The following is a 17,242-nucleotide window of genomic DNA, read 5'->3' as shown; positions in this document are numbered from 1 at the left end:
CACAATTCACCTTGTGACAAGGAGCAAATCAAAAGTGTGAAAAGCCCTCATCTGCCACCATCCTTACTACTTAGAATAAGCCAGTGTACCGTAACCAGAGAGCAGTGGGAAACATAATAAATGTGTATAGGCATCAAGGTCAGAAAAGGAACCTACAGCAGAAGAAGGAGCAGTTAGATACTCCAGCAGCACTCAAGATTAGTTGCAACAACATTACTGGCTCTTTCTAAATTCTTCTCTGTCCAGTTCATCCTGTTGCCATTCGGGTTGCCTTCTAAGTCTCCGACCTGCATTGGATCAGCACAGGGATCCCAACCCACTGAAGTTAAAGTAATGGTAGCATGGTCACTAAACTCGTTTCTTGCTTCTACTAATTTTCTAACAGAAGGGTATAACTGGGTCATTACAGAAAAATAATACAAGGTGGCTATTTTTGCGCCTCTTTTCCAGGTTTGTTTACCCGGTCTGTGACCAAGCACTCGTCCATTAAGCATCCCAAATCTAACGTAGACTCGGTCCATGCAATTTCCTTATTGTTGACAATATTACTTTCCATCTTAGATTTGCTGTTTAGTACCTGATTCAGTTATCTCACTCTTGTAGCAAGAGTGGGTGTTGAAATCACCCCCTATTAATATTAAATCATGTTCTCTAACACATTTGTGTCGCCGATTATTTCAGAGACAGATTCCATAATATTCTCAGTGCGCTGAGCAGCCAGAGTATCATAGATATTTATTATTACCAGATCTATTTTACTATTTGGAAAGTGTGCTCTCACAGCCAGCATGGACAGACTTTCAGCAATAGAGGATATTCTGATGGCTTGTATATGATTTTTCACTCCAATTATTAGGCCTCCATAATTCACCTAATGCCCTTTTTAGTCATTATTTGAATAATTCGGAAGCCGTCGATGCCAAGCTCCTTGAGCAGCCGGTACTAAGTAAAAAGATCTTTTTCACTGTACCGAAATGAAAAAAGATCGATTTAGAAAGCCCGCTCTGTGACCACACAGAGCAGTCTTTCTAAAATGAATTGTGAGCCCCTGTCGAGAACGAGTGTGCGCAGGGGCTGACAGGCTCTGTGAGCCCCTGCGGAGTCGTCGCAGGGGTCAGAGATGAGTTTATTACTGTATGTGTGTGCGTGTCTGTGTGGATATGTGTGGTGAGAATGCATGTGTTGATGCAGGAAGTTGATGTTTGGTTGTTCAAAGTTGGAGTTCAGGTGGGTTAAACCCCCCAGAGTAACGAGAGAATGAGCGGGACAGGGTGAGGGTGGGAAAAGAGAGGGGCAGTATATAATATTCCAGCATTTTAAAGCAAACACAAACATGGCCAAAACAAATAGGTCTTTTCTGTGTTTGTGCTTTAAAATGTGGGGCTATGACATAGAACCCGCTCTCCTGTAATAGAAAGACGTCATTCTGTAGCAGCATTTTTAATGATCCTTCCACATCTAAAAGATGGGTAAAACTACACGTGTTCCAGCTGCATATTGTCCATGGTTGGTGCCGGTGTTGTAACAAGTCCGCCATGGGGAAATGGGGAAATACTGCCCCATTCCAAGGCTGGCGGGGCGGTATTTCCCCATTTCCCCATGGCCCTTCCCCATTCCCATTTTTGCCCGATAGGGCTCAATGGGAATGGGGAAGGCGGCAATTACGGTACCGCAAATTGCGGTACCGTAATTGCCTGCGAGGTCCCTTTGCGGGTCCCTACTTTAACGGCTGGTCCAGACCAGCCGTTCAGGTCGGGTCCCGCAAAGGGACCTCATAGTAAGGCGCTAAGTGGTTAATGGCGCCGCAGCCTTTTATGGCGCCGTTAACCACTTAGCGCCTGGGTTGTAATGAGGCCCCCTGTGTCCAATGTCTGACATTCTGTTACAGGCCTATTTTCAACAGCAGCATCCAACATAACCTAATTCAAGGAACCTGTTTTTATATAATCTCACCATATTTGCTGTTTCAATTGTAGAGCAGTGTACTCTGCTAAATAGGTGCATAGCGTTTTTAATTGGTTCGATGAAGTCAAAATCTTTCGTATCCAAGTTTCGGAGCTGTAGTATTTGACGTATTAAGCCTAAAATGTCAGATCTATTAACGTGTGGTTGCATTTTGTTAATCCTTGTGTTATCCGTTTTATCGTGAATACTGGTTGAAGATTACTGATCTTTGCTTCAGGGATCTTTTCTTGGTTAGTGCTGACCGTTCTTTTCATTTTAAAAGCCGTGCTCTCTTCAGTAGGCTTCAGCAGAATAGGCGCCATAGGTATTTCCTGGGCTTTGTTGTTAGTGTTTCTCTGATCTGAGTATTCGCTAATAATATATAACGACTCATCAGCAATTTCATTGTAACTTTTGTCATGTATCAGCTAGCTTGTCAGTAGGCCTTTGATTTTTATACACTGCTTCTTCCTTTTATGAGACTTCTTACTGCCCTACTTTTTCGTAATTGTCTCAGTAATATTAACTCTTATCTTCTTATTTTTTTTAAACTATTTTATTCTAATATTGGTCATAGTATGAACATATGCATTTAAAATCCAATAAAACAAATACTATACTAGCAAACAATCAGAGAAAATGAAAACCTGCAAAATGACTCCCCCTTCACATTTATGCAACATGAATAATGAAAAAACAAAGAGAAATAGAAAAATAATTCCAACAAATTATTGATTTAAACTTATCTTATCTTCCAGGTTCATTCTGTACTTCTTCTGATAGCAAATCACTCAAAATCACAAGTAAGAAATTTGCTCCAAATTTGATCAAACATTGTGTCTTTTCTCTGCAGGTTCATAACAATTCTCTAACAATTCTCTAAATATTGCACATTGAATACATTTCCTCCAACCACGCATCCTTAGCTGGGAAGATTGCAGATTTCCAATTTCGTAGAATTATCCTTTTTGCAACCATCCAAGCCCTCAAGACCCAAGTCACCAGATGTTATGACAGTTTTAGATCAGTGCCCTCACCCAAAATCAGAGTTCCTAAGTCATGTTCTCTGTCCACACCCAGAACTTTATTAATGACACTCGTTACTTTGCTCCAAAATGATTTGACCTTATAACAATCCCATAACATACACTCAAGAGATCCTCTTGATTGCCCACATCCCCAGCACGCATCTCATAGACTCAGACCTTGTTTATACTTGCGTTTTGGTGTCCAATAGACCCTTTTCAGCAACTTCACCTGTCAAGCCCTCTCTCCTATGTTGATAGACATCCGGGGAATATTTCTACATATTGTACCCCATCTCGTTAACGTCATTTCTTCCTGAAGGCAATATGCCCAAGATTCCTGGAGTTTTGTATTCCCCCTTGAACCACTACCCAGAAGTTTTACATCACTGATGCCATATGCTCTTGACCCCCTATGTATGCAACAGAGACCAGTAGATCGGAGTCCTTGAGATCCGTCAATGACACAGCTGCTCTGAGGGAACAATACTCTCCATATGTACAACCCTCAAGACCATCTTAGTTCTTCAAAGTACGAAAAGGGAGCCAAGATCCTCCTTCAAATAGGCCACTTATCTTTCTTAATCCCTCCAAAAACGAATTAGGCCAAAATAGAATTTTGTTTATTGAGGGTAATGGAAGGATTCAGCCATATAGATGCAGAGCCCATCAGGCCCGGATCCATTTCTTAAAATACAGCTATATCTTTCGAACTAGAGCTTAAAATGTCAGTCAATACAGACCTCTTGCCCCACCCCATGCTCGTGGTGGATAGTAAAGCCAACCGTTCCAGTGGACCAGTCATGCTGCCTCAGCAATCGACCAAGCATCAAATGGCTCTCTCAATAATGGTAAGAAATGCCTTGTCATGAACGCCTGGTGATATCTAACAAAGTCCGGAACACTTAGCCCCCCTCTTTCACTCTGAAGCTGCAGTTTCTAAACTTTCAACCTTGGTGGCTTGTGCTCCCACAAAAACGATTCAATCATACTATCCAGCTTTTTCATCATGGGTTTACTTGGTGGAAAGAGGATCATGCTCATGACAAAGGTGATCCTTGTTGCTGCCGTCATTTTCAGTGCACATTGATAGTTTGGGGGATTCCCAACGCTCCAAACTGCTGACAATTTTTCCATCACCAATCTCAGGTTCAAGTACATCATGTGTTTCATTTGTCCAGTAGGCCAGATCCCCAGATACTTCATCTTCATGGGTAACCATTTGAAACCAAGGCTAGTTAGATCTGAACTACTGCAGAATTGTGAACATGGCAGAGCCTGTGATTTCAACAAATTGATTTTATAGTTTGAAACTCTGCCATATCTCTCTATAAGATCCATCAAAGCTATGGTAAACACTGTTAAGTCCTATAAAACCAGAAGAAGATCCACTGCATAAAGCCATAGTTTTTGTCTTACTCCATAGAAGTTGATCCCAACTATCTTGCCCTCTGATCTGATTGCAACAGCCAATGGCTCCAAAGATAGAAGAAAGAGCAAAGGTGATAATGGACATCCTTGATGGATCCCTCGAAGTAAATTAAACTTAGATGAAATAGTGACATTAGTTAACACCTTCACCGTTGGGTTCATATAGTCATAAATTCATTCTCTCTAAAGTCCCAAACAGAAAATCCCAATGTGCTCTGTCAAAGGCTTTCTCTGCATCCAGTGAAAGAGCAGCTACCCCTATCTTTAGCTTGCTAGATTCAGACAGCGTCAACAAAAGCTTTCTCATATTAGTTGCAGAGATTCTCCTTTTTATAAAGCCAGCCTGATTTGGGTCTTCCAATTTCGATAAGACTCTTGCCAATCTACTCGCCAAAAGTTTAGATATGATTTTACAGTCTGAATTTAACAAGCTGATTGGTCCATATCTTCCAGGATCTAGAGGAGGCGTCCCTGGTTTTAAAAGGACTGAGATTGTGGCATGTCTAAGTGAGGGTGGAAGTCTACCCTTGTCCCTGCAAAATGTGTAAGTTGTTTTCAACAAATCAAATACCCCCTCAGGCAATGCCCTAAAAAAGTCTGCAGGCAACCCATCATGTCCCGGGTTCTCCCTCTAAAATCATCTTTTCCTCCGCTGACAAACATTCCAAAGATTGGTTTCTCAAAAATGTATCGATTAACTCTAAATCATCTAATGGAGTCTCCTGTTAAAGACTCTCATAAAAATCTCTAGATTTATTGTTAATCTCCTGTGGATCATATGTAATACTTTTCCCAATCACACACATAGTCTTGCTTCTAGCAAACGATGTGCTAGTAAGCAGCAACATTCCTCCCTCCACCTTCACAGTAATTGCACCTTGTTTTAAATAGTGCTCGCTCTGCAAACTCACTTAGGTGTTTATTTAATTTGTATTTCAGTCTAATAAGTCTTATCCTTTTTCTTTCATCTGGTAGTTTCATCACATCCTTCTCCAAGTCTTTCACAGATGCGCTCATTGCAATCAGTTCCTCATTTTTCTTTATTCGTGTAACTCCTGAGAGCCTTACACACTTGAAGTTTTGAAGTTTAAAGTTGAAGTTTTCCCATACAGTGGCCACTTCCACCTCACCATTCTAATAAAATTCAATGTATTCTTCTGCCTCTCTCACCAGCACCTCATCTTCCAATACTGAAGTGCTAATTTTCCTTTTCCATGTGTTTGATCTGCGTGATGAATAATCTAAAGTTAAAATCATGATCCGAAACCACAATATTCTCAATTCCTCAACTTTTGACATTTTGTGACACCAATCCACTGTAAACATGTTATCTATTCTTGAGTAAACATCATGTGCCCCAGAATGAAAAGTGTATTCACAACCTGACGGGTGTTCCAAGATCCACACATCAGGTAAACTAAAGTCATTCATGAGTAAACCTAATGCCTCCCTGTCTTTCTTCCTCCCACCTCGAAACCTTTGACTACTTCTATCCAGGAAAGGGTCCACCACTGCATTAAAATCGCCACATAGCAATATATTCTGTTCTTTTGTATCTTGTAAATGTCGTCCTCACATTGCCAAAAAGGGCTCTGCTGTCAGCAACTGGTCCATAAATATTGAATACTAACATGACCAGGTCCTGGATCCTCAAGGTCACTGAAACCAGTCGCCCTTCTCCATCACTGTGCGAAGTTAAAATCACTCCTGGAAAGTTTTTCCAAATTAAAATCATTACACCTCTGGAACACAAGGAATTTGAAGAATGGAACACTTGCCCGACCTAGCTCCTAAACATGTTTTCTACCTCTGTCCTAACTAGGTCAGTCTCCTGTAGGAGAGCAATATCCACCTTCAAATGTTTGAAATGAGACAACACCTTTGTTTATCTTTATAGGGCCATTAATCCATATACATTCCATAACACTACATTTATTGAATCCTTAATTCCAGCTAGCGGAACTACCATGACTCCTATTTCTTCCTCAATATAGCTTGCCAACCTAAATCCGGCAGAACCTGGAAATAGATGCCTCTGCAAATTAAAATTAAAATATAAAATTAAAAGGGCTTGCAAAGAATTTAAAAAAACACAACCAAAATATAACACGCCACTTCGAAGCTGTAACTGAGTGTCTTGGCAACAACCCAATCGTAGTTGATAGACTATCCAATGTCACTCCTCCCCCTGGATCCATTGCAGCTTCTAAAACTTAACAACCCCTCCATTTATATTTGATTTCTATCTCACACAAAGTCCCAAGCTTCTGTGGATTGACCCACTAAATAATTCTTGCCACTGGAATAAGCCTATTTTCAAATATGGTATAGACGACGGTATAAGAATCCACCGTTTATAAGGTCCTTGCATCCCTGGAGACCCTGCATTTATCGATAATGCCCATATTCCCCAGGCACTACCCTACAACTGACTCTCTAAATAGCCTTTCCAACAGCAGTCCCTCAAATCATTGACAACACTTTTGAAACAGTCACATAGATATCTACTGGGTCCTCTGGATGTTGGAAGCACTGACAAAATACTTGACTCGCTAGCAATGCATTTGTTTTGGCTCTCATTGTTATTTATGCAAAGCAGTGTCATGCAAATCCCACATTCCCTTATTGAGTCATTTACTTTGAGTATGTTGTTGAACTGTATGCAGCTCCCTAGGTGATTTAAATTATGCCATTTGTTACAATCTTAAATTACAGCAAAAATAACATATTGCATTACATTATTAAAAAGGTGAAAAGTGTCCTATCTGGCATATTCTAGCATATATAAAATGGGCACTTATGTTTACGACTGTACCCATAGCTTTAACATTAAGTTATGATAATATAATGTGCTCCTGTCCTTATGAGCTAAACTGGCCATGTTGGATGTGTTATTAGTAATATGAGCTTGGCCTAGCAGAAAACGGAGTCATCAAGAGAATGATGTATCAGCAAAAGGGCGAATGGAGAAAGAGACAACCGCAGAATGAGGGAAGAGCCGTTGTGATTAATGGCATAAAGCCGAGGGGAGCGCAAGCCCGCCACCCCGGGACAGGACCAAAGAAAATGGGACCGGATCCACAAAAGTAGGCACAACTCAGCCATGATCTGCTTTGAGGCAGAAAGTTAGGCGACACTGGGTCATTGTATACATGACATATACACTATTCGAAATGTCCGGGTCCTTTTCATAAATATATATTGCAACCCGAATAAATATTCTATGGCATAACTTCCGAAATACATGTTTTACCCGAAAAGCCTTAAATATATCTCACCACCATCTGCTCCGGGTACGACACACTCCACCTCCCACTTCCTTATAATGATAGAGTAAGGCACCCTCCTAAGTGGCATGCGCCACCCCTCGATCGCATCACACACTATCCATAGTCACAGCCTTCTATAACGGCACAATATTTCATAAATAGTATCCTTCACATGCCAGAAACAGCTCCATCTAAACTCTCCTGGGCCAAAGCATGGGGTATTATATATGGTCAAACAGTCACCACACATCTCACTCCCCCATATCACCAGGTACAAGAACCAGATGGCGCTAGAAGAGGAGAGGCCCACATAATCAGCACAAGGGAGCTCATAAATCTCTCATCCATCTCACAGCCTCCTCTGGGTTCTCTGTATATTTGGTACCATTTGTCAGGAACAATTTTAGAATGGCCGGTTTAACCAGGGCAGTTTTCAAATGTATCTCTTGCCAATTTCTTTGCCTCATAAAAAGCCTTCCACTATTTCACCAAATCTTTTGGGAAGTCTGGAAATATGGCAATTTGTTACTTGTTGTAATGAACTCAGCCCTTCTCTCTTGCAGCCTTCAGTAATATTTCTTTTGCACTTATTTTTGTAAAAACCATCAGAATTTGTCTGGGCTTTGTATTATTGGGTTTACCAACCCTGAAGGCATAGCCTAAGTCCCCAGGTTGCAAAGTATCCTGACCATAAACTCCAGTCAGCACTTGTAGTAAGGTGCCTTCCAATGGTTTATGTCCAGAAGCATTTTCATGAAGGCCCACCAGTCTCAGATTCTGCATCCTGGCTCTTAAATCTAATGCCAAGTTTTTACATTTCACATCAGCCAGCTTTTTTCTTAAATCATTGTATACCCTGTAACTACCAGCCATTTCTGATGTCAACCCTGCAGACTCCTTCTCTACCTGGCTGACTCTTCCTTCCAGATTAGAGACTTTTAGATTATGGTCAGCCAAAGAGGACTTCATCTCACCTACGTTCCGGGCTACCTTCAGCAATAGGGAGTAAATATCTTTAGGACTAGGTGCCTCCTCCATGTCAGCCTTTGATTGTTTGGGGGCAGGATTTTCCAGGGTTTCAACCTACTTTTAAGTGTTCATGGAAGTTGATATCTTTTCAATATCAGAAATCAGGGGAGACAGGAGCTCCAAGCTGAAACTGCTGCCTGCTCAGCCAACATTCCGGAATTTTGTCTTCTGAGGGACCATTGCTTCCAATACTAAAAAGCTGTCATGCTTTTGACGTTTTTGGCACTTCTTTTGTCTCTGTTGTTTTCTAGTTAAATGTATTGTAGATGCTTCACTAGCATCCTCACAATATTCAACCTGCACAGATCTTGCTTCCTCTTGCCTAAGGACCAAGATGGATTCATTTGCCTGGGGGGAGGTTGGGCTCTGTGCTTGCATTTCAGTCACTGCAATTAAGTCACCCAGTTCTTTGTCTGCATCCTCTAAGACAGGCTGGGGGGGGAGACATTTGTGTGACTTCATCAAGTATTTTCCCACTCAGTCGTAGTTGGACTTTCACTCCGAACCTGTTAGGAATCCGGGTAATGACATCCACACGCGCAGGTGCCTGCCTGCTGAGCATCCCATACAATCACATTCTACCATGTATGGCTCCATTAACAGGTATAAACATCTTCTTTTGGGGAGACACTCGCCATTCCTGCATAAATACAGGTTACTATGGCGACCAGTGACGCCTGTGAGGAGACACCGTGCACCTGGAAGCGCTCTGTCAGCTGTTCGTTCTGTCGCTCTGAGGCACGTTCGGAAGTTTACTTAACTCTGCCTCGAACAGCTGATGGGCGCTTCTGATTGAAGTTGCTATCTTTGGAACCGTGTTGCCTTCGTGTCTGTTTTCCTGCTCCCTGGTCCTTGCTTCACGCGTTTAGCCCCTCTGTCTGTTTTTTGTTTCTGGTCCTACGTTCTGCTTCCTTTTTGATCTACTGGTTTCCTCCTCTGACTCAGAAATCTTCACGGACTCGATTGTGTTTTTATGTTGGAATTGTCCTTGCCTTCACGCTGCCCGACTCAGAATGCCTCATAGACCTTGCCTTTGCCTTATGTTTTGTCCTTATATTGCCTACACGCTGCCTGACTCGGAAAGCCTCATAGACTTTTCTTTGGCTCTACGTTTTGTCCTTCTACTGCCTGCACATTGATGAACCCGGAACGTTTATAGGAGTGTTTTTTGCCTAATGTTTGGTGTTGGATCAGAACTTGTTTGCCTTTCGCCTGAAATCTGCAAAACTGTTTATGTACAATCCTAACATCAAGATTTTGGAACAGCTCTCAGCACCCGGACTAGAGACGCTTTGCTGTTGGTGCTTTAGGTGTCCTCATGCCGTCGGGGTAAGAGTGGAACTTTTTCTGGGATTACTGGGATTTACTAGGCGTCCTCGTGCCGTTGAGTTAGTCCTGGACTCCTTCTACTCTACGGAACACCGCCCGGACTATTGAAGCTCTCAGACTGGGATTTCCGGTAAGAACTGGTCCTTATATTATATATACTGGTTGGGCTTTATTCCTTTTTTCCATTTTAGTGCATAACACTTCTGTATATCTGTCATAGAATCCAGTACTGGGATCCTGGGGACATACCATCACGCCATCTGATTGACCGACTACCGTAAACAAGACTCATTTCAGATGGGACTTGTTCGTTTGGTGGGCCTGGGGTTTACAGTACACTGTTTTCAAGTTACTGATTATACCTATTTTACTCATTACATCCGGTGAATCCTGGGCGTGTCACCTCTTCTGACTGCTAGACCTCTCTGTCTGTTTTATTTAAACAGCAGTGAGTTAGAACAGTAGGAAGAATTCTTCTACTACTGTACACGGTTCCGGGCTCTCCTTCTGAGAAGCACACTTGGCCGGTATCAGGTAATATTATCCCCATATATATGGTCGCCGTAAATAATATCGCCGGGAAAAGGTCACAGCAATATTATATGGGTGACCATATATATGGGGACAGGGGCAAAAAAAAAAAAAAAAGTTTGGGGGTTGCAGGGGTGTCCCCCGCATGTTCTATGCAATAATGTCGCTACAAAAAACGGCAATTTTCCGGCGATATTTTTGCATGGCGAGATTTTTGTGGCGACATTATTACATGGAACCACTTGGCCTTGGGTTGTGACAGAACCGTAGTGCTGAAAGTTGAGCTTACATTTCATTTTGGTAGACTATCATATCAGATAACGAATTTGCCACACATGAGTCCTCTCCAGCTAGGCACATATTAGGGGAAGTGGACAGTGGTTATGTGCCACTGGTATTAGAGAGGAGTGCAGGCACCTCTTGTAGAACTTCTGGAGCGTGGGTGACGAGTCAATGATTTTTGCTGTATCAGTCGTAGCCGTTCCTGGGAATGTTTCAGTTCCAAGAGTGTAGCGTAATGTGTAGCATAACACGAGCAGCACATTATTATTATCAACAGCTGCAAATGAAGGATCCATAGTGTTCTCAGGGCCCTGTCTCTGCACCGTACTCATGGTGCCAATATGTCATATTTCCTTATGGTGTACGGTAGTTTCCACTGGAAAAAAAAGGACGTGATTGTGCCTGCCCCCCTCCCGCCTTTTTACTGTTGCGAGCAGTTGAGAACTAGTCACCTGTGAGTTTGTCTTGTGAGTTTTCGAGCGAGTAGCAGAGGCGGCCTGGCCTTTTTTTATAAGGGGTATTTTTCCATAGGCTATAAATATTAGCTCTACTTCTTAATGTTTCCGGCATTATCTAACCGCTCTCGGAGTTAATTATGGTGCAAGTAGTTGAAGAGTTAATTTCCAAGCTGAGTCACACTCTAAGATTGAGGTAATTAATATGTTAGGCTAAAACATTCAGTCAGCTGCTGATTTTATTGAATCAGTTAACGCGAATGTGCAGTATAATTCTCTGCTGTTTTAATTACCAGTGGCTTTAAATCCGCATCAAGTTGTTCAAGTGCTGAATAAGGAGCTTTCACCTGAGCTCACAATGCTTGTTAGCTTTGTTCCAAAAAGGGGGGTGCGGGGGAGGGCAAGAGATCAGGCTCTTTTTTGACATAGTGCTAACAGTGCTTTAGTTTTTACCGGTGTGGGTTCCGGATGTTTTCTTGGTACCCATGGGGAATGCACCTCATCAGTTGCTGGTTACGTTGCAGAAGATAAATCCACCGTCGGCCAGCACAATATTAGCTGACCTTCATCATGGGAACACTGGGAACACTCCAACAGCCCTCCGCATCACTCCGCTTGAGCAAAGCAGTTTTGACAGGGGGGCTCCTCCTTACAATATAAAGAAAAGGCAGATTGGCACTTTCTGGTGAAAAGAACACTGGGAACACTGCGACAGCACTCCGGCAATTATATACAATCCAAAACAAGGTGACATAATACCCCTATAATAAATCAGTTAGTGGAGTAATTTTTTGCTTGCAGGAATGTATAGTGATAAATGCACTCCTGTACTGACATGCTATTTTTATATATTTATGTGCGTGATCTGGGGAATTAATTGAAACAGGAAAATTCACACAAAGCCACTTAGAAATGCGTTAAAGAACATATGCTGGCACCTCTGACACAGGGTTGAGTACTCTTATGACAAAAATCACCCCGAGCGACCCACAGAATGTGTCAAATTATCACTTTCTCGCACCAGTGATAGTGTTAAGTATGCACCAAAGTGGAGTGCCATTGTAAATAATATCATAGAATTTCTCTAACACTTATGGGGCCTTTGGAATCATGACATAAGAACAGCTAAATCGGGCTGGCTTATCACACCCAAAGCAATTGAGAGCCACTAATTGAGCATCTTCACTATAGTTCTACACTGGCCTATCACACTCCAGATCAATAAATCACCTGAGATCAAAAATAGATACAATCCAGGAGACCATCAACATAGCCCAGGCAAATACAACCATGACTGCCGGACCACAGACACTGGGCGAAATGCAGATTACACTAAAACTCACCTGCCTAGAGCCAATCACAGAAGAAATCTTCGCCAAACTGATCAAGGACACAAACCTTGCAGGATCCCCAAAGGACCCTTGCTCCAATGACATCTTCAAAGGAATTGTCAACCACAGAACCCCGGTGACACACCCCCGGAACCTAATGAATCTATCGCAGGAGGATAGCTCAGGGGCAACGCACTCCCCTCGGAAGCAAGACGACACGGAGCAACACAGATTCGATCCCGGGTCCGCGCTAAGAAACCTCCGGGTATTAAGCGCGTTATAAAAAACCTATCATAATATCCCTCAAAAGAGGAATCATATCGTCCTCCTTCAAATCAGTATACATTAAACCACTGATAAAAAAGGAATAAGAAAGCGCAGAAGACCCGAGCAACTACAGACCGATATCCAACCTGCCCTACCCAGCAAAGATCCTGGAGAACCACTTGTACAAAATCCTTCTTAAACACATCGAAACAAAGGAAATACTCGACCGGTCACAAGTTGGCATCAGACCAATGAGAGGAATAGAATCAGCACTCCTCTCGATATAGGATGGCCTGAAAATAAACACAGACGACGATGCCAAATCGGCCCTCATACTATTGGACATATCAGCAGCATTTGACACAATCAGCCATGCAACACTAATAAAAAGATGGATGGAATGTGGCATGCAGGAATCCGCACTAAAGTGGCTTACCTCATTCCTTACAAACCGAACTGAAAGAACATACCTTCATCTCAAACACCAAAAATATATCCTGCGGAGTCCCACAGGGATCCAGCCTCTCCCCACTGCTCTTCAACATCTACATGTGCCCACTGATAAAAATCATTCCAACCCACGGATCTATCGCCTACAACTATGCAGACAACACACAACTGATTCTGAAAACTAGCAGAACCCGGGAACAAAATAACAGCTTCAATAACTGCCTCACAGACATCTACAAGTGGATGGCAATGAACAACCTTAAACTAAACCCGGCAACAATTGAAATAATGCTCTCTCCCGCAGGATTCGACAGGGGGAACCCACAACTGGACTGGCCGACCAGCATTGGGAACGCAACCAGAGACTACCAATGTAGTAAATAACCTAGGAATACTCATGGACAATGAAACGCAATCACCCAAAAATCCTTCTTCCTCCTACAACTGCTCAGAAGATTACTCCCCTACCTTTCCTTCCCGCAGAATCCTCACAATCATATCCTTGATACTCACAGGAATTGACTACGCAAACAGCCTTTACCTAGTAATGCTGAAAAGACTCACCAAGAACCTCCAAAGGGTGCAAAATACTGCAGCCAGGATCCTACTAAGACTAAATAGAAGAGACCACATCATTCCAGCACTGAAAAGCCTACACTTGTTACCAGTAAAAAAGTGCACCAAATTCAAAGTACTCTGCACGCCCACAAAACCGTGCACAGACAAGGAGCCAAATTCCTCCAAGACAAGATTAGCCGATATTGCCAAGGAAGGGACCTTAGATCCAGCAAGGACCTACAAATAGAGGCAAACACTATGAAAAAATAAAATTTGCAGAACAGCGTTCTCACATCTAATTGCTAACATGTGGAACACCGTGACCAAAGAAATTAGAAGCACAGAAGACCAAATCACCTTCAGGAAACTGCTCAAAACCTGGCTATTCAACTGACAATAATAACCTCGAAAAACACTGGCAACAACACCACAGACAAACAAATAGAGTGGAGTCGAGACGGGCCAAAAAAACCTCAACCAAGAACCAGGCAAGATACTGTCAAGTGAGAACCAAAGAGCGGCGCCAGAGGCTCCAACAAACCGACCGATTTACTAACCATTCTCCCATTCCTGCTGCTCCAACATAACTGACGCCATACCAGACCGTGGGCTAGCCACACTGCACATACACAAACCACAAATCAATTCTATGTTCACACCCAGCATCTGAAAATGCTGAAACACACCTGTAGTGAACCACTCACATAGTCCATAAAACCATCAACAACGCAATTACACACCGGATAATCTTACAGCTACGGCCACCCATGACTCTGGATCCCTTATGGACACTATCTAAGCAGTGAGCACAACCAAACCCACCACAACCCCACTCAACACACTAAAACCAACACAAAACACTATCACACACCCGAGGCACAGAATCCTACCCATACGGTTACAACACAGGCATTCCGCACAAACTCCCACATGCAGAACAACACTCACGGATGCCAGTTACTCCTGGTTCTGAACCTATCCTCTCACCCTATCCTCACTAACCTCCTCACACCCCTCTCTTGCAGAGCCATGCAAGCGCCTGGAGATTACCCCAGGGTGGTATGCGGTATAAATCAACATAACATAACATAACATTCCTCGGGCAGAAAGACAGGGCTCCCTTATGAGAGCTGGGCCCCCTGTCAGTACTAACACAAACACCCGATACACAACATAATATAAAGCAACGGCAGTAAAGGGCATGTATTTATACATTTAACCCACTGACCATATGAACAATATGCTTCAACACAACAGGGGTTTGCTTAAGGCACTGCGCATCTGTGGCTCAATGAACATAAAACCAACCCTTCATCTCCTACATTCTGATAATCACACTGTTTGTCAGCTAGGAAAAATCAGTAAAAATCCCTCATAATCGATGCCAAAAGCTCACCAGGGGCTAGGCGCAGTCTACTATAGGGACTTTTCACTTTTTGAAGGTCCATACTGCTTGTATCAGAGAGCCATACAAACAGGTTCAATTACATCTGCTGTTGTATGTTTTTTGGCTCCCTCCTTACATCAAGGAGTAGGGATCTCATGCAGGTTAGGAATAAAAGCACCCAGTCCAATGACAGTTTCTGGGCCCCTTACCTTTACTGTGAGAGGGGATCTTGTAGAGATGTCGAGTAATAACACAGCATATGAAAATAGTAAAGTTTCACAATTTGTTTTTGAAATTTGCAATACAAGGGCTTGGGTTGAATGATTGCCTATTACTAGGGATATTTTCTAGAAAGAAGTTAAGGATAGTCAAAAATGGTGAAGTAAACAGCATGTGAGCTGGTTATGAAGTACTCTTTAGGTTCAAATTTCAAATACCCCCTCTCCACACACACACACAAATACACACAAACAGACTTACCTGCTCCCTTCGCCCGCAACTTCTGTCTGCCGGGCCGCTCATTGGAATAGCCTAACTATACCGGTGAGCGCTCGTGTGCAGCATGGGGTTGAGATCAACTGTCTTTGGCAATCAGTCTTTTTTGCCCATCATCTATTGATCCCTATTTCTCAGCACCCATGTGAATCCCCTGTTTCCCGGCCCTTACCCAAGCCAGGGAGCATCCAATCCTGGCCAGGGTGAGGGACAGTTCCCATGAAAACCACAGCCTACCCCCCCAGTCCGCTGGGTATAGAGCGACACTGCGCCTGCTAAATAAAATTTCTAAGAACAGGAGATATGCCACACCCTGAGTTCCATGATCACTAAGCGACACAGACACCAGAGTGAATTGTATAGGGATCCCAACTGGGACCCCTCTTTATTGAATATAAACACTAATTCCTTTTCCCTTTTCCCTAGGGGTTCCCTGGCATGAGCTCCTAATGACTGGGGACCCACTATGCCAGCTCCACCTGCCTTGGAGGGATCTCAGGGACCCTTAGAGTGAAACTGGTGCAACAGACCTGTTAACTAAACAAAGGTATCCATATAGAATATGAGTCCAGAGGATGCCCTTCGTGGGGATCACATATTGCTAGGTGGCCTTAGGCAGTCCTCCACACATTATTCCACTACCTCACGCCAGAGTACCTCCCTTCTACCCCCTTCGTTAACTAATGGCCATATATACATCCTACCCCTACTTAACTTTTCCACCTACTTAACATACCCCCTAATACTTACTTCAACTCTATACTTCCCCTACTTAACATTTAATCTACTTAACCTGTACATAATTATACATATATGAATACACATACATATATACATTGACTCACAATATATGTACAACATAACATTCTACGTCACAGTGGGGTGATCTCTGCATTCAGTCACCCCTTCATTGAGGCTGTCCAGGGGACGCTGGCTCTGTGCAGGCTGATGCAGGGCTGGTCCTGTTGATCCTGGTGCTTGGCCCCTGTTCCCCACAGGTGATGTCTGGGGCCCTGGCCTCTCTTCTGTCTTCAAGGGTGCCCCGTCCACCACATGGGGGCACCCACACTCACTGCGCAACCTGTGCTGTTTTTCTAGACCCGGGCGGCCCTCTATTCGAGTGCGGGTCCACCCACGCTTCACCACCGCGCGGCCATTCTTTAACTTCAGGATGCCATTTTGAATTTGGGCAGCTTCCCCATTGTCATGGGGATGCCACTACGCTCACCAGCACTCCTGGTGCCTATTTTGGGTTGGGTGGCGTCCCCATGACAATGCGAATGCCACCATGCCCACCGCCGCGGTCCGCATGCTCGCCTGTTCTTCAGAACCACCCCCTCTGCAATGCATGGTGAGATGCAGGCGTGGGCCGCCTACCTTCACCCGGACTGCTCTGCTGGGTGGCCTAGGACTTTCTTCAACTGGGCCGCTCAACGGAGCAGCCTGGGATTTTCTCCAC

General features: G+C 43.4%; 1 long non-coding RNA gene across 1 annotated transcript in view; it reads left to right on the top strand.

The window, feature by feature from the left end:
- Positions 1 to 9,549: 9,549 nt before the first annotated feature.
- Positions 9,550 to 17,242, top strand: part of LOC138489760 (uncharacterized) — a 140,523-nt gene continuing 132,830 nt past the window's right edge. The window contains exon 1 of the long non-coding RNA XR_011274887.1: positions 9,550 to 10,157. This is a non-coding gene — a long non-coding RNA (uncharacterized lncRNA). The remainder of the gene's footprint in view (positions 10,158 to 17,242) is intronic.

This window comes from Ambystoma mexicanum, chromosome 9 (genome assembly GCF_040938575.1).
Source record: "Ambystoma mexicanum isolate Mex_15411 chromosome 9, UKY_AmexF1_1, whole genome shotgun sequence".
Classification (NCBI taxonomy): Eukaryota; Metazoa; Chordata; class Amphibia; order Caudata; family Ambystomatidae; genus Ambystoma; species Ambystoma mexicanum.
The sequence above is the reverse complement of the archived record's forward strand: the minus strand, read 5'-3'. Positions and strand labels throughout refer to the sequence as shown.